Source organism: Myxine glutinosa, chromosome 5 (genome assembly GCF_964187855.1).
Source record: "Myxine glutinosa chromosome 5, kmMyxGlut1.1, whole genome shotgun sequence".
NCBI classification, from domain to species: Eukaryota; Metazoa; Chordata; class Myxini; order Myxiniformes; family Myxinidae; genus Myxine; species Myxine glutinosa.
Genome location: NC_136265.1, coordinates 116,051,012 through 116,061,968, shown reverse-complemented (window position 1 = coordinate 116,061,968; position 10,957 = coordinate 116,051,012).

Below are 10,957 nucleotides of genomic sequence, written 5' to 3'. Positions count from 1 at the left end.
ATTATGTGTTTGTAAAAAGATAAAGAATAATCCAATTATTTGTTTGTGAAAAGATAAAGAATAATCCAATTATTTGTTTGTGAAAAGATAAAGAATAATCTAAATATGTGTTTGTAAAAAGATAAAGAATAATCCAATTATTTGTTTGTGAAAAGATAAAGAATAATCCAATTATTTGTTTGTGAAAAGATAAAGAATAATCCAATTATGTGTTTGTGAAAAGATAAAGAATAATCTAATTATGTGTTTGTGAAAAGATAAAGAATAATCTAATTATGTGTTTGTGAATACATAAAGAATAATCCAATGATTTGTTTGTAAAAAGATAAAGAATAATCGAATTATTTGTTTGTGAAAAGATAAAGAATAATCCAATTATTTGTTTGTGAAAAGATAAAGAATAATCCAATTATGTGTTTGTGAAAAGATAAAGAATAATCTAATTATGTGTTTGTGAATAGATAAAGAATAATCCAATTATGTGTTTGTGAAAAGATAAAGAATAATCCAATTATTTGTTTGTGAAAAGATAAAGAATAATCCAATTATTTGTTTGTGAAAAGATAAAGAATAATCTAATTTTGTGTTTGTGAATAGATAAAGAATAATCTAATTATGTGTTTGTGAATAGATAAAGAATAATCCAATTATTTGTTTGTGAATAGATAAAGAATAATCTAATTATGTGTTTATGAATAGATAAAGAATAATCCAATTATTTGTTTGTGAATAGATAAAGAATAATCCAATTATTTGTTTGTGAAAAGATAAAGAATAATCCACTTATTTGTTTGTGAAAAGATAAAGAATAATCCAATTATTTTCTTTGTGAAAAGATAAAGAATAATCGAATTATGTGTTTGTGAATAGATAAAGAATAATCTAATGATGTGTTTGTGAGTAGATAAAGAATAATCCAATTATGTGTTTGTAAAAAGATAAAGAATAATCCAATTATGTGTTTGTGAAAAGATAAAGAATAATCTAATTATGTGTTTGTGAAAAGATAAAGAATAATCCAATTATGTGTTTGTGAATAGATAAAGAATAATCCAATTATGTGTTTGCAAAAAGATAAAGAATAATCCAATTATTTGTTTGTGAAAAGATAAAGAATAATCCAATTATTTGTTTGTGAAAAGATAAAGAATAATCCAATTATGTGTTTGTGAAAAGATAAAGAATAATCTAATTATGTGTTTGTGAATAGATAAAGAATAATCCAATTATGTGTTTGTAAAAAGATAAAGAATAATCCAATTATTTGTTTGTGAAAAGATAAAGAATAATCCAATTATTTGTTTTATAATCGATAAATAATAATCGAATCATGTATTTTTTAATCGATAAAGAATAATCGAATCATGTATTTTTGAATAGATAAAGAATAATCGAATCATGTGTTTTTGAATAGATAAAGAATAATCGAATCATGTGTTTTTGAATAGATAAAGAATAATCGAATCATGTATTTTTTAATCGATAAAGAATAATCGAATCATGTGTTTTTAAATCGATAAAGAATAATCGAATCATGTATTTTTTAATCGATAAAGAATAATCGAATGATGTATTTTTTAATCGATAAAGAATAATCGAATCATGTATTTTTTAATCGATAAAGAATAATCGAATCATGTGTTTTTAAATCGTTAAAGAATAATCGAATCATGTATTTTTTAATCGATAAAGAATAATCGAATCATGTGTTTTTAAATCGATAAAGAATAATCGAATCATGTATTTTTTAATCGATAAAGAATAATCGAATGATGTATTTTTTAATCGATAAATAATAATCGAATCATGTATTTTTTAATCGATAAAGAATAATCGAATCATGTATTTTTGAATAGATAAAGAATAATCGAATCATGTGTTTTTGAATAGATAAAGAATAATCGAATCATGTATTTTTGAATAGATAAAGAATAATCGAATCATGTGTTTTTGAATAGATAAAGAATAATCGAATCATGTGTTTTTGAATAGATAAAGAATAATCGAATCATGTATTTTTGAATAGATAAAGAATAATCGAATCATGTATTTTTGAATAGATAAAGAATAATCGAATCATGTATTTTTGAATAGATAAAGAATAATCGAATCATGTGTTTTTGAATAGATAAAGAATAATCGAATCATGTGTTTTTGAATAGATAAAGAATAATAACGAATCATCTGTTTTTGAATAGATAAAGAATAATCGAATCATGTGTTTTTGAATAGATAAAGAATAATCGAATCATGTATTTTTGAATAGATAAAGAATAATCGAATCATGTGTTTTTGAATAGATAAAGAATAATCGAATCATGTGTTTTTGAATAGATAAAGAATAATCGAATCATGTATTTTTGAATAGATAAAGAATAATCGAATCATGTGTTTTTGAATAGATAAAGAATAATCGAATCATGTGTTTTTGAATAGAGAAAGAATAATCGAATCATGTATTTTTTAATCGATAAAGAATAATCGAATCATGTATTTTTGAATAGATAAAGAATAATCGAATCATGTATTTTTGAATAGATAAAGAATAATCGAATCATGTATTTTTGAATAGATAAAGAATAATCGAATCATGTATTTTTGAATAGATAAAGAATAATCGAATCATGTGTTTTTGAATAGATAAAGAATAATCGAATCATGTATTTTTGAATAGATAAAGAATAATCGAATCATGTGTTTTTGAATAGATAAAGAATAATCGAATCATGTGTTTTTGAATAGATAAAGAATAATCGAATCATGTATTTTTGAATAGATAAAGAATAATCGAATCATGTGTTTTTGAATAGATAAAGAATAATCGAATCATGTATTTTTGAATAGATAAAGAATAATCGAATCATGTGTTTTTGAATAGATAAAGAATAATCGAATCATGTGTTTTTGAATAGATAAAGAATAATCGAATCATGTATTTTTGAATAGATAAAGAATAATCGAATCATGTGTTTTTGAATAGATAAAGAATAATCGAATCATGTGTTTTTGAATAGAGAAAGAATAATCGAATCATGTATTTTTTAATCGATAAAGAATAATCGAATCATGTGTTTTTTAATCGATAAAGAATAATCGAATGATGTATTTTTTAATCGATAAAGAATAATCCAATTATGTGTTTGTGAATAGATAAAGAATAATCCAATTATGTGTTTGTAAAAAGATAAAGAATAATCCAATTATTTGTTTGTGAAAAGATAAAGAATAATCCAATTATTTGTTTGTGAAAAGATAAAGAATAATCCAATTATGTGTTTGTGAAAAGATAAAGAATAATCTAATTATGTGTTTGTGAATAGATAAAGAATAATCCAATTATGTGTTTGTAAAAAGATAAAGAATAATCCAATTATTTGTTTGTGAAAAGATAAAGAATAATCCAATTATTTGTTTGTGAAAAGATAAAGAATAATCTAATTATGTGTTTGTAAAAAGATAAAGAATAATCCAATTATTTGTTTGTGAAAAGATAAAGAATAATCCAATTATTTGTTTGTGAAAAGATAAAGAATAATCCAATTATGTGTTTGTGAAAAGATAAAGAATAATCTAATTATGTGTTTGTGAATAGATAAAGAATAATCCAATTATTTGTTTGTGAATAGATAAAGAATAATCCAATTATGTGTTTGTAAAAAGATAAAGAATAATTCAATTATTTGTTTGTGAAAAGATAAAGAATAATCCAATTATTTGTTTGTGAAAAGATAAAGAATAATCCAATTATGTGTTTGTGAATAGATAAAGAATAATCCAATTATGTGTTTGTGAATAGATAAAGAATAATCTAATTTTGTGTTTGTGAAAAGATAAAGAATAATCTAATTATGTGTTTGTGAAAAGATAAAGAATAATCTAATTATGTGTTTGTGAATAGATAAAGAATAATCCAATTATGTGTTTGTAAAAAGATAAAGAATAATCCAATTATTTGTTTGTGAAAAGATAAAGAATAATCCAATTATTTGTTTGTGAAAAGATAAAGAATAATCTAAATATGTGTTTGTAAAAAGATAAAGAATAATCCAATTATTTGTTTGTGAAAAGATAAAGAATAATCCAATTATTTGTTTGTGAAAAGATAAAGAATAATCCAATTATGTGTTTGTGAAAAGATAAAGAATAATCTAATTATGTGTTTGTGAAAAGATAAAGAATAATCTAATGATGTGTTTGTGAATACATAAAGAATAATCCAATTATTTGTTTGTAAAAAGATAAAGAATAATCGAATTATTTGTTTGTGAAAAGATAAAGAATAATCCAATTATTTGTTTGTGAAAAGATAAAGAATAATCCAATTATGTGTTTGTGAAAAGATAAAGAATAATCTAATTATGTGTTTGTGAATAGATAAAGAATAATCCAATTATGTGTTTGTAAAAAGATAAAGAATAATCCAATTATTTGTTTGTGAAAAGATAAAGAATAATCCAATTATTTGTTTGTGAAAAGATAAAGAATAATCTAATTTTGTGTTTGTGAATAGATAAAGAATAATCTAATTATGTGTTTGTGAATAGATAAATAATAATCCAATTATTTGTTTGTGTTAAGATAAAGAATAATCCAATTATGTGTTTGTAAAAAGATAAAGAATAATCCAATTATTTGTTTGTGAAAAGATAAAGAATAATCCAATTATTTGTTTGTGAAAAGATAAAGAATAATCTAATCTTGTGTTTGTGAATAGATAAAGAATAATCTAATTATGTGTTTGTGAATAGATAAAGAGTAATCCAATTATTTGTTTGTGAATAGATAAAGAATAATCTAATTATGTGTTTGTGAATAGATAAAGAATAATCCAATTATTTGTTTGTGAATAGATAAAGAATAATCCAATTATTTGTTTGTGAAAAGATAAAGAATAATCCACTTATTTGTTTGTGAAAAGATAAAGAATAATCCAATTATTTTCTTTGTGAAAAGATAAAGAATAATCGAATTATGTGTTTGTGAATAGATAAAGAATAATCTAATGATGTGTTTGTGAGTAGATAAAGAATAATCCAATTATGTGTTTGTGAATAGATAAAGAATAATCCAATTATTTGTTTGTGAATAGATAAAGAATAATCGAATTATGTGTTTGTGAAAAGAAGAAAAAAAAATCTTATTATGTTTGTGAAAAGATAAAGAATAATCGAATCATGTAGTTTTTAATCGATAAAGAATAATCGAATCATGTGTTTTTAAATCGATAAAGAATAATCGAATCATGTATTTTTTAATCGATAAAGAATAATCGAATGATGTGTTTTTAAATCGTTAAAGAATAATCGAATCATGTATTTTTTAATCGATAAATAATAATCGAATCAGGTGTTTTTAAATCGATAAAGAATAATCGAATCATGTATTTTTTAATCGATAAAGAATAATCGAATGATGTATTTTTTAATCGATAAATAATAATCGAATCATGTATTTTTTAATCGATAAAGAATAATCGAATCATGTATTTTTGAATAGATAAAGAATAATCGAATCATGTGTTTTTGAATAGATAAAGAATAATCGAATCATGTGTTTTTGAATAGATAAAGAATAATCGAATCATGTATTTTTTAATCGATAAAGAATAATCGAATCATGTGTTTTTAAATCGATAAAGAGTAATCGAATCATGTATTTTTTAATCGATAAAGAATAATCGAATGATGTATTTTTTAATCGATAAAGAATAATCGAATCATGTATTTTTTAATCGATAAAGAATAATCGAATCATGTGTTTTTAAATCGTTAAAGAATAATCGAATCATGTATTTTTTAATCGATAAAGAATAATCGAATCATGTGTTTTTAAATCGATAAAGAATAATCGAATCATGTATTTTTTAATCGATAAAGAATAATCGAATGATGTATTTTTTAATCGATAAATAATAATCGAATCATGTATTTTTTAATCGATAAAGAATAATCGAATCATGTATTTTTGAATAGATAAAGAATAATCGAATCATGTGTTTTTGAATAGATAAAGAATAATCGAATCATGTATTTTTGAATAGATAAAGAATAATCGAATCATGTGTTTTTGAATAGATAAAGAATAATCGAATCATGTGTTTTTGAATAGATAAAGAATAATCGAATCATGTATTTTTGAATAGATAAAGAATAATCGAATCATGTATTTTTGAATAGATAAAGAATAATCGAATCATGTATTTTTGAATAGATAAAGAATAATCGAATCATGTGTTTTTGAATAGATAAAGAATAATCGAATCATGTGTTTTTGAATAGATAAAGAATAATAACGAATCATGTGTTTTTGAATAGATAAAGAATAATCGAATCATGTGTTTTTGAATAGATAAAGAATAATCGAATCATGTATTTTTGAATAGATAAAGAATAATCGAATCATGTGTTTTTGAATAGATAAAGAATAATCGAATCATGTGTTTTTGAATAGATAAAGAATAATCGAATCATGTATTTTTGAATAGATAAAGAATAATAATCGAATCATGTGTTTTTGAATAGATAAAGAATAATCGAATCATGTGTTTTTGAATAGAGAAAGAATAATCGAATCATGTATTTTTTAATCGATAAAGAATAATCGAAGCATGTGTTTTTTAATCGATAAAGAATAATCGAATGATGTATTTTTTAATCGATAAAGAATAATCGAATCATGTATTTTTTAATCGATAAAGAATAATCGAATCATGTTTTTAAATCGATAAAGAATAATCGAATCATGTGTTTTTTAATCGATAAAGAATAATCGAATCATGTATTTTTTAATCGATAAAGAATAATCGAATCATGTATTTTTTAATCGATAAAGAATAATCTCGGCGGAGTTTTGTGTTCTACCGAGTTTCGTTCTCGTTATCTTTGTGTCAACGAGGGAGGAAAGCGAGGAAAACGAAATGGAGGAAACAAAGAGAAGGAACATAAATGAATGTGTTTATTATGAAGAGGTGTTTTAAGAGTGATAAAAATGCTCATTCAGATCATTCAGTGCTCTTGTTCCAACATCGATTGTTCCTTGAGCTTCCTCGAGTCATTGGTTCCCTGAAAGAGGAAAATCCCACAAACAGCCACGTGATCTGTGGTGTCCTGGCTCGTTAAAATGTCGAGCAAAAACCGGTTTGTGAAAATCACTGCTTCATCACTTGAACATCATTTCAGTGTTGCCATTGACTGGTCGTCGTTTGTGTACGTGTGTGTACGCATGTGCGTGTACATGTATAGAGGGTTTGTTCAATTCAAAAGACTTCACCAAAAGCTACAGTGTGTTTTTGTTGAATTACAAGTTGTCTGCCTCAATGAGGAATTGAGGATTGATAACGTCAACAACGCGTAGGCTTTGTAACTTTTAACTAGGCAATTTGGGTTGATAACACATAAAGACAAGGAGAGGCAAAATGGTGAACAAAATAGCAAACATTAACAATCTGTTAACCCTGCAGGAATTGCAGATCGTAAACTGCTTTCTGCAGCAGCTTGTCTCTCCTGAGTCTCCATGGATGAGAGATCCCATGGGTCAAAGGGAATCTCCGACCTTATGGACCTCCTGGTGTCAGGCCAGAGACCACTCAACGGCGATGTCAAGGTTGAACCGGATGGCAATGGTCATGACAACAAAAGGCCGTATTTGCATGTACCACATAAAACATGCACATCAAGTCGTATGACCAGCCATGTGGCACTATATAATATTGCATTATGATATTAAATGCCATAACATGTGATAAAGAATTGCAATGCAATCAATGTGCCGGACTTCACGATAACGTAGCGAATGCCATCGTTCCACCATTTATAATCACAATTCCATTTCTTTATGGTCACAGTTTATTAATTTACAAACTCAGAAACTGGTGCTCTTGCCATTTGCCAAAATCGAAACACCACTTCAGCATGGACGTCGACAAAAAGATTCATGGCTCAGCTGTTCCAGGTGCCCCTCGCATTGCCTGTTTGGTATTCATGACCTTCATGCGCCTGCGTTTCCGTTCCCAAGTACCATTACCTTCTGGGGCTTTCGCTGTAATCCTCCTCCATCATCCCAGGCTAAAGTTCCACACTCAGGACGTTGCTTGAAATGTTTAACTCGATGAAAATTAAACTTCTTCGGATGTTTAAAGACAGAATGTGCAGATGTGATTGTTGTGGAAGTGGGTGCTGGGCCTTCTGCATTCACCTGAAATACGCTTCTGGAATATTCTGGAAGGTATATGGATGATCACGCCTTTTCGTTGATCATAACATAAACATTCAAGAAGCATCACATTATTCAGTGGGCTTCTTGACCTGAGAGTCTGGCAAGGTGAAAGCTGAAGAGGTCATGTTATAGGAAGTATACTTGTGGGGTTTGTACTGAGGACAAACCCATGGTGTTGTACCGACGGCTGACCATTGGTGTTGTACCGTGGCTGACCCATGGTGTTGTAGCATGGGCGACCCATGGTGTTGTAGCAAAGGCTGAACCGTGGTGATGTACTGAGGGCTGACACTTTGTGGTGTGCCAATGACTGACCCCTGGTGTTGTACCGTGGCCCGACCTCTGGTGTTGTACCGTGGGCTGACCATTGGTGTTGTACCAATGGCCAAACTCTGGTGGTGTACTGAAGGCTGACCCATGGTGTTTTACCATGGGCGACCCATGGTGTTGTACCAAAGGCTGAACCGTGGTGATGTACTGAGGGCTCACACTTTGTGGTGTGCCAATGACTGACCTCTGGTTTTGTACCGGTGTCTAACTCGTGTTGTTTTACTGAGGGCTGACACCTGGTGTTGTACTGAGGGCTGACCCCTGGTGGTGTACTGAGGGCTCACACTTTGTGGTGTGCCAATGACTGACCTCTGGTTTTGTACCGGTGTCTAACTCGTGTTGTTGTACTGAGGGCTGACCCCTGGTGTTGTACTGAGGGCTGACCCCTGGTGTTGTACTGAGGGCTGACACCTGGTGTTGTACTGAGGGCTGACCCCTGGTGTTGTACTGAGGGCTGACCCCTGGTGTTGTACTGAGGGCTGACACCTGGTGTTGTACTGAGGGCTGACCCCTGGTGTTGTACTGAGGGCTGACCCCTGGTGTTGTACTGAGGGCTGACACCTAGTGTTGTACTGAGGGCTGACCCCTGGTGTTGTACTGAGGGCTGACACCTGGTGTTGTACTGAGGGCTGACCCCTGGTGTTGTACTGAGGGCTGACCCCTGGTGTTGTACTGAGGGCTGACCCCTGGTGTTGTACTGAGGGCTGACACCTGGTGTTGTACTGAGGGCTCACACTTTGTGGTGTGCCAATGACTGACCTCTGGTTTTGTACTGAGGGCTCACACTTTGTGGTGTGCCAATGACTGACCCCTGGTGTTGTACTGAGGGCTGACACCTGGTGTTGTACTGAGGGCTGACCCCTGGTGTTGTACTGAGGGCTGACACCTGGTGTTGTACTGAGGGCTGACCCCTGGTGTTGTACTGAGGGCTGACCCCTGGTGTTGTACTGAGGGCTGACCCCTGGTGTTGTACTGAGGGCTGACCCCTGGTGTTGTACTGAGGGCTGACACCTGGTGTTGTACTGAGGGCTGACCCCTGGTGGTGTACTGAGGGCTCACACTTTGTGGTGTGCCAATGACTGACCTCTGGTTTTGTACTGGTGTCTAACTCGTGTTGTTGTACTGAGGGCTGACCCCTGGTGTTGTACTGAGGGCTGACCCCTGGTGTTGTACTGAGGGCTCACACTTTGTGGTGTGCCAATGACTGACCTCTGGTTTTGTACCGGTGTCTAACTCGTGTTGTTGTACTGAGGACTGACCTCTGGTGTCCAATTAGTGGGACGAGGAGGATTTATTTTATTTTTACTACCGAAGAACCCATCCTTATGAACGTGTTAATTGGTGGAATTTTACCAGAATTGAGGACAGGATCATTCCACCAGAATCGGTGTATTTTAGTGACTTTAAATTCACACCAACAGGCGCACAAACAAACACACAAACCACCCTCACCAGAAGCAGTACAACAAGAGAGGGCAACTTTAAATTGGAGGTGGCCATCCCAAATTAGTACAATATTCCCAGACACACCCTGAGTACAACCATCAAGTTCAATGCATTTCTTCCCACAAACAAACAGGCACACCTGTTTCAACGCATTCTCCCACATCTATAATGACTATAGCTTATATATATATATATATATATATATATATAACAAGGGCGGCTGTCCGTTCGTGGATATGCTGATTAGCTGGGTGAGGCTAGGTACATTGTGATTGGCTCCTGGCAGGATTATCGTATAGGCTTATTAAAAGTTGATATTCGAAATCTGATTCAATATTTTTACTATTGCCCTAAATAATTGTGTCAATCTCGAGTGAAATCGAAAATAATTAAGGACAAAAACGATTTTTTTTAAATCCCATATATAATTAAATAATACACTTCACGGGACGTGAGTTAAAACTGCTCCAAACAGAAGTGTTTACTCACAATTCCTCATAAGTTTTCTCATCAGTGTGAAAAAGACCAACAGCGACTATTAAAAGCATCATCAAATGTCGAAAGGTTAAAACCCATCGGTGTCACAGGTGTTCAGAGGCACAGAGTTTGTGTAGGCCTCAGGTTTCAAGCCTTCCAGTCTATATGATAATTCCTTTATGGCCCAGGAGAATTGGAATCAATCCAAGCTAAATAAAGACGATGTGCTTTATATTGGCATAAGCAATAGCAATGTTTAAGCTTCATTGCATAACTCGAGTTGTTATTGTTTCGAGGCATCGAGCAATCAAGCCAGCGCTCTTTACCTATGCACCGCCCGCATTTTTAACCAAATTATTCCGGAAGCGAATGAGGCTGTGCTTGTTTCTGAGACATTGCCCACATTTTATTATTATTATTTCTGAAGCAATTGAGGGCTGTGCTTATACACCGTAGGTTTGTGCATTTCGCATTTACACCTGAAGCACAT